A 13,075-nucleotide genomic window follows, 5' to 3' on the forward strand; every position below is an offset into this window, starting at 1 on the left:
CTTGATTAGGTTCTGGAGAGAATTGTGTCCCAGCCTTCCATGGCTATCAGATGGGAGACATTTACTGCAGTGAGACTCCTCTGAGGACAGGAGGGAAGTAAAGGAGGGAGAAACTGTATGTGGGAAGGATGGTTGAATACCTTGGAAGGCCCTCAAAATAATTTCAGTAATAAATGTTATCACATCTACATATTTACCCTTGTTTTGTCTGTGGGCCTCTAGCAATTTTAACCTATGAAGCAATTATTTGTTTCCATCATAGCTGTTATACTTTGGGTTGTTTGATTTATTTTTCCATGGGGATGAAATCATGTTGCATGCATTTTATTCATGATGGGTATGGAGAAGGCAAATGCCCAATGAATAAAAATAGGCTGACTTGCAGAATGTACTTTTTAGGATAGGTTGGGCCAGACCAGTCATGTTTATACTAGTGGTTATTTTTATCTAATTACCAACAGATGCTTGGTATCAAATGAGGTAGGAAGTATTTCCGAGCATAAGAAATGGCCATTGCGGAACACATGGGAATTTCCAGTGTTCAAGAGCTCAGGAACAGGGTAAAGGAATGGATGAGTTGATGGGGTGTAGGTTCTAGATATTGTTTACAGTACTTGCTTGTGCCTATTTTCTACTGTATGTCTTCATCAGAGACATCCTGAGTATTTTAGGACATTTAAACCCACAAAACTGAAAATAGACTTGATTCAAACAACCTAGAAATGTTGTGACCTTTCCAATTGTATCTTACAGTAAAAAAAGACCAAAAATGGGGCTTTCAGATATTAACAGGATGCTTGCAGCAACCCAGGAATTAGGGAAGGACTGATATATTACTTCACCACTCTTCCACTTTTTTTGATCAGCAGCCAGTTTTCTCTGCATTACAGATATAAGATGAAGAAGGCAGGGGGAGGGGGGAAAAAGAATAGGCTAAAAGAATAGGACAAGCATATTTGAAAAAGAGATGTACATTCCAATGTAAGGAATACATTTACAATACCTTAAATTCAAGTCCATTCTCTAGAGATGTATTACTTTACTATGGGTGACATTACAACATATCCTGATTCAATAAAATATTACTTTTAAACATGTGTGGTGGAGTGACTAACCTAGTCAAAACTAAATGGGGCTACAGTAGAGAATTTCTGGTAAACATTGGCCTGCCTCAGAGGTCAGTGTTGAGCCCCTTTTAGTTTGCAGCTGTGGATGAGTGGGTGATGAGTGAGACTATACGAAGGGATCTGCCTTGGAAGATGCTGTTTGCAGATGATTTAGAGATGTGTGGAAGAATGCGAGATCCAACAAGCCAACTTTGAATAGCGGCAATGTAGTTGTGAGCCGGCTAGCCTGAGGGCACATGTTAGTAACACTGAGGTTATGATATCTAAGGGAGGAGCACTCACCATAAAGGATATAACAGGCAGACAGCTTAGAACAGTGAAACAATTTAAATACCGAGAATCAATGGCAACTGATGATGGTGAAGCTCAGCATCTTACTAAAGCTGCATAGTGCAAATGGTGGCAGCTGACCCCAGTTCTCTGTAAACAAAAGATGCCAATAAAGTTAAAAGGTAGAGTATAAAACTGCAATTTGACCCATCTTAATGTACGGAACAGAAACTTGGCTTGCCACAAAAAAGGAAATGAAGATGTTGAGATGTTCAAATAGTTGGCACTTCATGATAGAAAATGAAACAAGATTGAAAGGGGATTCATGCAGTTTGCTCCAACTGAAGACAGGTTCAGGGGTGGCAGGTTTGTATAATTTCTGGTGGTGCCCAGAACGGGTCCAAGTCTCACCCTTCCCTCCCCCTCCACCTGCCTGGGAGGGAGTTTGGGGTGCAGGCTCTGGGAGGAAGTTTGGGTGCAGGAGGGGTGTGGGCTCTGGGACAGAGTTTGGGTGCTGGGTGCAGGCTCTGGGCTGGGGTAGGGGGTTGAGGTGCAGGAGGGGGTGGGGTGTGGGGCTGGACCAGGGATGAGGCATCTGGGGTGCAGCAGGCAGGCTGTCCCGGGCAGGGGTCAGAGAGGAGGTCTCCCCACCAGCAGCAGTGAGCTCCAGGGGATCAGGGACCCCCTCCCCAGCATGACACTCACCCAAGCCCCCCCAGGTTGCTGTTCAGGAGGTCCTGCCAGGATAAGCTCCCTCTCCCCCTGGAGTTGACTCAGAGTCATCTGCTGGGGAGAGGGGTCTGCCATTCACCTCCTCAGGTGCAGCAGCTGCCTCAGCCTGCCCCAGTGCCGCTCCCTTGTAGCTGGCGGCAGCAACAGCAGGCGAAGGAGTGCAGCGCGGAGCTGCAGGGGGCAGCTGTCCACTGCCCAGGGCAGATACGGACCCTTGGGGGAGGCATGCGGGGCAGCAAGGAGGGGCTGGAGGGAAATACTCAGACGTGAACAATGGTGGAGCCGGGCACCCCGAGCCCTGAATTTGCTGGAGCCTGGGCACCACAGGCCCATATAACTCACCGCCCCTGGACAGGATGAGGGAGGCCAGGCTATGTTGGTGTGGGCATAACCAGTGGAGACTGGACAGCTGTGTCAGTACAATGACTCTTGCGATGACTGTGGATGGAAGATGACCAAAGACTCAGCACGTGGACTGGATACCAGTGAACCTCAGAAAGACCAATCTGCATGACAGCCTGGCATACGATCATGAGTTCTGGAAGAAGGCTGAATAGGAAAGTTGCAAGAAAGAAAAAGATTAAATACCTTCCTAGTTTAAGTAATTAAAAAAAAAAAAGAATAAAATTCAGTCCTAAGTGTCATTCATTCAGACCTTCCACAACAAAGTAAAAACAACAGAAATTTGTCCTTGTTTTTTTGTATATCTCTGGTCCAGTCATAGAGGTTTGAATCTGGTACTAGAGGTAAAAGATAGAGCTTGGGCTCCTAAATCATTCAGCTTGTGTTTGCTTTTGCCACAGTTGCCCCAGCAAAGCAGAATACTAGGCATATTCTCAGTAAATGATCTTGAAGACGCACACACAATTATACTTATTGCTCTTCCTTGCATAAGGGTTGCATTTTAGCTGTTCTAACATAATGAAGCTTGTTTTAGTTTAAGGTTGTAAAAGAATTGGGAGTAATTTAAGTGACTGTATTGTATGTCTCGTTATGTAGACTATTTTATCATCTTTCTTAACAGTTAACCATATTTTCACTTCCTCTTTTGTCTTCCTTCCATACTTTATGGCACCACAGTGCAGTGTTTCATCATGAGTTAAAGATTTAATATTTTCTTCTGTTTTCCATCCCCACAAACTAAAGTGTTTGGCATATTCAGATCATATCGCATTCATGGGAAATATTTTACTGCTAGGTTCCCTGTCAAACAGGCAGTGAGTGTCCTGAGACTGCTGCTGCTTATACCACCCACGCACAGTCATGTCACGATTACCTTGTCTTCTCCCATTTGTTTTTCTCCACCTGCTGTCTCATCACAGACTGTAAGCTCTTTGTCACAAGTCTGTCTTTTTTCAAAGAGTGTACAGCCCTTAGTACATGGGGACTTTTACTCTGAGTTTGCGTTATTCAATGTTTTAGATCATTATGCAATAATTGAGTGTTCAATAGCATGACCTCTTTTAATTACTTTGTCACAATACAAATACTAAATAATTACAATAATAAATTTTGCAACTATTGCATTCAGCTTTGAGCAGGGCCATGCAGAAGTTCTTGGAGGGCCGGGGCAAAGTTTGTCATGACAAAGGGGCAGCTGGGCCAAACTTGAGTGACTCTGCAACCCCATGTGCCAGGCTGCAACACCACTCAGTTCAGGAGCCCTCTCAAATTAGGGTCTGGGGCGGCCTGAGCCTTTTGCCCTCTCTCCCCACAGGTGGTCCTTGGTTTGAGCATATCATAATGGAGAGAATTCTGCAAAGAATAACAAACGGGACTAAGGGACTGGAGTCACTGACATGGGAGGAAAGATTAAAAAGCACAAAATTATGTACAGTTGACTGAACAGTGACTGAGGGGAGCTCTCGTAATTGTCTACAAGTATTTGAAGAGTGTAAACTCAGCGGAGAGAGTGAAACTATTCAGAGAGTGTCAGTCACCGATGATTTGGGATGGCAGTGCCACAATACAGGATGGCTGCCAAAGCTACTGCTCCAGTGGTGTGTATCCACTCAGTCACCCAGAAATCTCATCTCTGGGTCCACTACTCTGTTGTGCAGCTAACACTGCTGTGCCAACACAAAGAGTATGGGATTAATATTTATTTACCTACTTACCACTGCACGCTTTTCCTCCAATCAAGAGTCTGAAAGTACCATATATTGTTCTCCTACTGTCTTTAGCCATTTCCGTACTGTGTCAGCTCATTTACATAACATTCTCCTGCTCCTGAGCACCTCAAATTGTTTTGATGAGTGCTTTTCTATTTGGTTTTGGATTCATTATTTTCCCTATTTCTGAACTAGGTAATCTCAGCCCAGGGCAAAGGCAGCCAACAGCCCTGTTAAATTAAAAGCAATGAGCACATTATAAAAGGAGTTTCTTCTATCTCATCTGTACAATCCTCAGATTGCTGCCTGGTGCATAGACTCTCATTTGAAAAAGAACAAGGAAGAAATCATCATGATAGCCAATGGGATAACTTACCACTTGGAGGGATCTTTTGTGCCTTTGGAAACTTGGTCATGTCAAAAAATACAACATTTTGAGCACAGGGGGCAGGGGGAGGGGACTGGGGGAATGAGCTCTTTCCGCTAAAACCTACCAGTCACATCGACATTCCTCTGCATTATAATTTCAGCTGAAATGATTGAAGCTGAAAGATTGTTATGCTTTTCTTTGGCAGTTCCTTGGTGCATTTGCTGGGAGGTGACCTAAATGTTTTTCAGAGGTTTAGCTCAGCCTTCACTCCCCATGCTCTTGACAGTCGAGGAAACTGTAAAGAAAAGATAGGAGTCACAAAGAGATTTATGGTCTCTGCTAAGAATCTGTGCATTGCGTTGGAGCTGAGCAACTTGATCGGTCTATCCAGGGATAACCTTGATTCTTCCAATCATCATAATTTGTGTTTGAAAAGACCTGTTAGGCAACTAGTGGATTCTCTGTCACTTGAAGTCTTTTAATCAAGATTTGAGGACTTCGGTAACTGAGCCAGAGGTTATGGGGCTGTTGCAGGAGTGGGTGGGTGAGGTGCTGTGGCCTGTGATGTGCAGGAGGTCAGACTAGATGATCATAACGGTCCCTTCTGGCCTTATCTAGGAGTATGAGCTAGACCCTCTCCCCCAGCACAACTCTTCTTTGTAATATATTTCCTATTGTTTTTGCCTAGTTTAAATGCCCCAATGATGGAGAGACTTCCACCAGAGCTATTGGGAAACTATTCCCAGTATTATAGAATGCCATGTTGGGAAGATCTTTTTAATATGAAACCTTAAATTTTCTTTTGTTAACTTTTGTCCCAGTGTCTCCCCTGACTTGTACCACGCTAAGTAATTTCTCTTTTAGGGCCAGATGCTGAGTCTTTATTCACACTTAGAATCATCTTACTTCAGGACTAATCCCATTGGCTTCAACGAGGCCATTTGTGGAGCAAGACCTTACCCATGTTGAATAATATATCAGAATCTGGCCCTGAACGTTTCTATCCTTCAAGTAGTTGCAGATGCCTTTTTTGAGTCATTGCTTAGCCAAGAAGCACCTATTTAGTTTCTCCAATCTCTTCTAATAAGTCACTCCCTCTTGTTCATTAATCACTGTTAATTACCTTCCTCAATACATGCCGTAAATGCAGCAAAAAAGCATTTTGTGAATAAAACACAGATTCACACCACCAGTATCCTAGACCACCTTCACTTGATTGCATTAACAGTTGAATAAGCAAGGTTTTGCTCACAAAAGTGTTCATAAAAAGCAAAATCTTGGTGAATTCTGGTGTACATAAATATCCTTGAGAACAATCACACTGAAAATGCTATAATGGCAATTATAGAAAAGTGGTCTTATTATTTGCACAGTAGATTTGTCTAACAGATAAGAATATTCGTGGCTAATTAGGTCACCTAATCAGGGAATGAAAATGTCATATAATTTAGCTGATCAGTCATGCAGCATGAACAGTGACTATTCGTAATCCCTGCGTTATCAGAATCAAATTTGTTCCGAGATCGACTGCATACAGAAAAAGAATATACACCTCTATCTCGATATAATGCTGTCCTTGGGAGCCAAAAAATCTTCCTGTGTTATAGGTGAAACTGCGTTATATTGAACTTGCTTTGATCCTCTGGAGTGCACAGCCCTGCCCTGCCCCGCCCCCCCGCGAGCACTGCTTTACCATGTTATATCTGAATTTGTGTTATATCAGGTCATGTTATATCGAGGTAGAGGTGTATTAATCAGATGTTAAATTATCCATTATAATTAAGTCATATATAGTTTTCAATCCTATTCTGCAAATCTGTAATCAGTTCTGGGCACCTTAACACTGGGACGATGTAGAAAAGTCAGAGAAAATTCTGCCACTTCCCAGCTCAATCTTGTGATGCCTCAATAGATGCAACCCAAAACTGCACTATGCTTTTGTTTTTCCCCTGCCATTTTGAAAAGCAAACTCATATCCAATTTTCAGTCCACTGACATCCTAGGCCTCTGCATTACTGTTTCCATGATTTTCTAGGGTCGCTACAACACTAGAACCTAACTTGGGTGTCTTGGGCCATAAAGGTTTGTTGCCTACTGGCAGTAAAAGTCATGGGGTAGAGGGGAATATTCCAAAAGCCGAGCATCCTTTTAGGATACATCTACCCCGTATCTGGAAGAATATTTCCCAGGGCAGGTAGCCAGGCACAAGCTAGCTCTGCTTGAGCTAGCGCACTAATAGTAGCAGTGTAGCTGGGGCAGCAAGATGGGCAGCAGCTCCGGGTAGCCACCTGTGTACACACCAGGTGTCTCAGTGGGTTTGTATTCAGGCAATAAGCCTGAGCCGCTGCCTATGCTACCCCTGGCTACACTGCTGTTTTTAGCATGCTAGCTCAAGCAGGATCCCAGCTACCGTGCAGATGTACCCTTAAAGTGCAGCTAGAAGGTTACATTTCTGTCTGAAAAAAGAACGAGGAGCCCTTGTGGCACCATAGAGACTAACAAATGTATTTGAGCATAAGCTTTCAGGGGTTACAGCCCACTTCATCAGATGCACAGAGTGGCTGGGAAGGGAATGTGAAAACGGGAAGAGGCTAATGACCTACGTAGTTAAGAAAGGATTTTCACAGACCCACCTAGAGGGAAGCATGGTGGCTCATCCACTCCTAGTGCCTCCTGGGCCAGCTCTCTCCCTCCCTGAGCACTGCAAAAGGCAGTCAAGGTGGTGCAGTAATAGCATTTATTGGACCAGTTTGGTCTAATAAACGCTATTATTGTGCTCAGGGAGGGAGAGAGCTGGCCCAGCAGGCACTAGGAGGGGATGAGCCACCATGCTTCCCTCTGGGTGGGTCTGTGAAAAATCCTATTTTCTCATTCACCATGTCTTTCTAATATCCTGGGACCAACAGGACTACAACCACACTGCAAAAGAGGCAGTTCCTGGTCAGGCATTTTGCCAGTTAGCTGTGGTGCTGCACTGTGTGACCCTGCCAATGGAGGAAATAAATTCTGGAGCAGTAGCTGATGCTGCTCTGAGCAGCATTAACTAATCCCAGGTTTTTACGTGGGCTTCAATATGCAAAGGAAGGGGAACAGACCATGTAGATTTGCTGTTATCTGGCTCCTTTCCAGCTCCTTCTCTCCTGTGTAGCCTGTCAGCTGCCCAGATATTCTGCAGAGGCAGGGAAATATCTCATGTAATTGTCCGTCACTGCCACATGGTCCCTTCATGACATTTTGTGTGTCCAGTTTGACTTCCCTCCATATGCTCATGACTGGGCAACCTAGAAGCCCTTTCAGTAATATTCATGTAGGACACTACATTTGGAATCACGGCACTTTCTTTGTTGAAAAAGAACATCTTTCACACAATGGAACAGACATTCCAAGGGACGGAATAGTTGCTATATTTGTGCAAACCCCCTTCCCATAATATTTGTTAAAATGCTCATTTAAAAACACATGCAAAACCTTTCCATTGGAGTCAAAAGTTCATATCTGCAATTCATTGATATATGCCATAGAAGTTGTTGTAAAGTTTATAAGTGCCATTTGTTATCACATAGTTACCTTAGATCTCCCTATGGAAAGTCTCCTTTCAGACTGCTGTGGTTATTATTAGAAAATGTTGACTGTTCAGTGGCTATCACTAGGCTCTGCAAATATTCCTCCAGGAAGAGCCTGGATTGGAGAGAGTAGAATAGCACTTTTTTCATGAGTTCACAAAAGAAATTACAGTAATTTTATTACAAAGAAAATAAGTCTATACAACAGTGATGCTGAGAAATATTATTATGGAATTGTAACCTACTTCACATATATGGTTTGTGTGTGCAATAAAGGTTCTGATTTTTTAACAGGTTGTCACTGCATATGTTAACGGAAATAAGATGATACAAAACAAAACATAAACAGGCAAAGCATGCAGAGCTAATTATGCTGTTTCCATACAATTGCAAATGTGACGCACTGAGAGCAATCTGGACTGGCATGTACTACGGGAGGGGGGGGGAGGAGATTAGATTGTTGTCATAAAACTGGCAGCTCTTTTTAAAAGGCCATGCCCACATTAGCACTTCATGGCTGAAAGGTTGAATTTTTGATGCAATTCTGTCCCAGTAAGTCCATTTAACCTTCACAAGCAGTGAAGCAGGAACCCCTGCTCCCTCAGCACCCCCTCTCATGCACACAACAGCTGTAGGAAACAAACCACATTTGTATGCACCCAGATTGATATAAATGAGCACACATTTGCTAATGAAACTTGGAGTTACCTCGGTATGTAGCAATAATCCTCAGACTGAGCTCCCCTCCTCCATCATGCACATTGTTTGAATGCTCAGTTTTGCTCAGAAGAGTGCTCTTGGGCAAGAATGTCCATTTATAGCTAACGTATTGCAAATGGAATGGGCTGATTGCTTAACTCTGCAGTCCAAATTAAATAAGTGGGCTGCTGTTTTTAGCTATGCAAAATGAGTGCAAGTGTGAGGCCTCTTGGTTTTCTTTTTACTCTCCTCAATTCCTCTCTAATTCCGGTCTCTTATTGCATCTCCACCAAGCTGGAAATCATTCGTGAAGCTCGTTCACTCCATTCACTCATGGGATACCAGCAAGGATCAGACAAAATTGCCTTTTGCTTTATAAAACGGGGACTAGCTCTGCTATGGGATGGCTGGGAAGTGCTTGTCAGGTCCTTTTCATTATCAAACGGCACCCAGCTGGAAGTCTGGAATTCAGAGACGCTGGGGGAGAACCACGTGTGCATGAATTGTTAAAACTGTCTACTTGCTGGGAAAAAATGATCCTGCAACAATTCAATAGCTTTGCCTCTCACTGGAAGAAAAGGTAATCCCAGCTGTTGCTAAAAGCAGAAGAGAAACCAAACTCCTCCAGGCACTGTCTGTTCAGAATCTGATTATGGCTACTGCTGCTGCTGCCTTCTTGAGCTTTTTGCGTTTGCTGCAAAATAATTTGCATGTGCAATATTTAAAAAAAGATCAATATACATAATGAGAGATGAGCAGAGATCTGAAATTCTCATTTGGCTAGAAACTGACCTTAAATTGCCACTAATTCTTTGTGAAGTAAGTAATCAAACAGCTCTAGCAGCCTTGGGATTTAGTTTAAACACACACGGAATGAAAGCATACTGCTAATCCATTTTAAAGTAATAGTTTTAAATGATGTGCAGTTGGCCACAAGTCAATATTAATCTAAAATATTGAGTCTGTTAACTCTGAGGCGAAGGCCAATGCGTAGGATCTAGGGTAACCAGACAGCAGGTGTAAAAAAATTGGGAAGGGGGTGGGGGCTAATAGTTGCCTATATAAGAAAATGCCCCCAAGTCAGGACTGTCCCTATAAAATCGGGAATCTGGTCACCCTAGTAGGATCCATTCAGGACAATTTTCAGAGGGGATGCCTCTTCATGAAAGAATATATCTGTGTTATTGGATTCTGACTGGTAGGGGTTCACAGCCAGAGACCATGACAACAGTTCAGACTACTACCTTCTCAAATCCAAACTAGTGAATGAATTGGAGGAGTCTTCCGCTTATCTGACTCCCAGGCAAACATGCTTAGCTATCCTTGTCATCTGTGACAGCCACAGTCAAATCCTGTGTCGGATTTCAGTCTTCCCCTGATATGGAGCCCCAGTGCTTACCTGTTACTTGGTCTAGAAACATTTTAATTGCTGTGAAATTGGCCTAGCTATGTTCCATGGTTTGCAAACAAAGAAAGGAAGTGAAGTAACAATATCTGTGGAGTCCTACTTTTAGGCACTGTCTACACTTAACATTTAGATCAACCTAGCCATGTTGCTCAGCAGTTTGAAAAGTTCACACTCCGGGGCGCAGTAGTTCAGCCAGCCTAACCCCTGGTGTAGACACGATTACGTCAACGGAAGAATTCTTCTGTCAACCAAGGGCTACCACTGCTTCTGGAAGCTGATTACCCACATCGGTGGAAAAACTGCTTTTGTCAAAGTAGGAAACATCTACACGATGGCATTACAGCAGCAGAGTTGCAGCACTGCAGCTGTGCCATTGTAGCACCCGTAGTCTAGACATATCCTTATGCTCTTTCTCTTCCTTTATTTCTCACCCTGACCTACCTCAAAAAGCAAGTCTTTTTGTTTAGCCTAGATTAACAAAAATAGCTAAGGCTTAGAAGCCTGGTGTTCATCTAACTCCCATTTCTTAAGAGGTTTACACACAATGCACTGAGGTTTGAACTATTGTCCCTGACATTGTCTAGTTCAAATTACAAGTATTTTAAGAAACAATGCCAGGCTTTGCTTTTTTTTTTCTTCTCATTGTGAGCAATCAGTTTTGTTTTGTTTTCCTGCAAGGAAAATTGTGATATGTTAAATAGGGGCTATATCTTGTACATAGTACATTGCTTCTAATGGCTGTGCTTCCATCTACTCCAGCCATAATACATTTCACTAAAGTAACATGCTGGCAATCAGCCAAGATATTAACTGAATTAAGTCAGCCTAAATGGCAAGATTTGATGGCTAAAGTAGTCAAACCAGGTTATTTTATAAAAGATAAATGTTGGGAGGGTTTTACAATTAACTAAAGCTAAGAAAAAAGTTTCAAAATAATATAATATGTACACCTCTACCCCGATGTAATGCTGTCCTCGGGAGCCAAAAAATCTGGCTGTATTATAGGTGAAATCACATTATATCGAACTTGCTTTGATCCACTGGAGTGCGCAGCCCCCTCCACCCCCCAGAGCACTGCTTTACCTCGTTATATCCGAATTTGTGTTATATCGGGTCATGTTATATCAGGGCAGAGGAGTGTGGGGGTGTGTGTGTGTATGTGTGTATATATGTATATATGTGTGCGTGTGTGTGTGTATGTGTATATATATATGAAGGATTTCATGTTAAAAGAACGAGTAACAGGGCTATATAGCTCAGGCAGTTAGTAATGGGAGTAATTACATTTTCTCATACTTCAGGCCTCTTTTGCACTGGGATTTTAGCCACCTATGAGCTCAGCCATGCAAACCCCTAGTCCAGAATTGATTTATACCTGTTCAGTTCAATTTGCCTCAGTGCAGCTGCTCTAGGTGGTTAAAATCCCAGTGTAGACAGGGCCTCAGCCACTGGTTTGTATTCAGCATAGGACAGTAGTGCCGAAGTTATTACCAGCTGGTGGCTGATCTATGGTATGAATGAATTTGATCCAGTCCAGTTTATGGTTAAACAGTGTCTATTTTAAAAATGGCACTAACTGGTATCTGTGTTGGCAGTTTGAGCAGATAAACTGCCTGGAAATGGAACTAACCTCTTTTCTTGTGCTGCAGCACATGTCAGGATGGCCCAGAGACGCTTGTACTGCTTTGTGCTGTACCCACATGCTGTGGACTGACAGAGGACATCAGACCCCAGAGATGTCATCTTTCATGAACTTGTATTCACTTTGAGAAACCAAAAATACTAAGTAAGGAACTGCAGTTAATGATGGTATAGCTCCTTGAATTGCTTAAATAAGCAATTCCATCAATTATACTGTGTCGTATTTACATGGTGTCATTTCTGAAAACATTCTTTATTGATATTGTACAAATCCTGTGTGTGTGTGTGTGTGTGTGTGTGTGTGTGTGTTCTTGCCTTCCAATATCTTCTCCAGGTGCATGTCACCTTTCCACACCCAATCCCTGAAGTCATTACCTACATTAATCCAAAAAGAGAAGCAGTACTAATCTTTTTAATATGTTATTGCAGGTCACAAACTGAAGACACAGTCACATCACCACCCTACCTAGCTAGAGTCTCCAAGCCTCCAAGCTCATATGCTTGTCTGCTTCATACATCTTACAAGCTCACACTATCCTTCACATCCTTACGTGATCAGGATTTGCAGCTGAATCAACATAGGGTACGACAAAATAAAAACCCAGTGTTTTAAAACAGCACATACAACTCTCAGTTGTCCTGACTAATCTAGCATTTGGATTTTGTTTTGGTTTTGGTTTTTTTCTTAATAAAAAGCCAAAGCATCTCCCTAAAGCAGACCATATTAAATATGTGATTGCAATCCATCTTCCTCCTTACAGCTCCTCCAGCTTCATCATGAAGGAAAAATGCTTGACTCCCCAGTAAAACTCTAGGGTCCAGGTACATATTCAGAGATGTGATTAGTTTCAAGCAGGGTTTTTTAGTCAGGGTCTCTGTCTATAAAAAGCTCAGACACACTGGTACTTATGCATTATTAATCGGATCCTCATTGGTGCTGCTTCTGTGTTCCCCATTAAGACTCAACCTCAAGGTCTCTTTACTGACTGCACAGTTTCATGGATATGAATCAGAAGAATTTTTGCCCTAAAAATTTATACATCTCTATTCTGAGGGCATTAGGACCCAGCTGATGCCTTCTCTCCCAATATGCCTTCGGGGAAAACTGAAGAGAGACTCCAGCTAATAGGGACAGAAGCTGCAAAGCAGGGACT

General features: G+C 42.7%; 1 long non-coding RNA gene across 1 annotated transcript; it reads right to left on the reverse strand.

Moving 5' to 3' along the window:
• Positions 1-1,414: 1,414 nt before the first annotated feature.
• On the reverse strand, positions 1,415-8,948 carry LOC127056767 (uncharacterized). Its single transcript, XR_007775907.1, has 5 exons — positions 8,882-8,948; positions 8,178-8,288; positions 4,735-4,905; positions 2,472-2,678; positions 1,415-1,547 (listed from the first exon to the last, which is right to left on the reverse strand). It is a non-coding gene; the product is annotated as an uncharacterized LOC127056767 (long non-coding RNA).
• Positions 8,949-13,075: the final 4,127 nt, after the last annotated feature.

This window comes from Gopherus flavomarginatus, chromosome 1 (genome assembly GCF_025201925.1).
Source record: "Gopherus flavomarginatus isolate rGopFla2 chromosome 1, rGopFla2.mat.asm, whole genome shotgun sequence".
In the NCBI taxonomy this organism is placed as follows: Eukaryota; Metazoa; Chordata; order Testudines; family Testudinidae; genus Gopherus; species Gopherus flavomarginatus.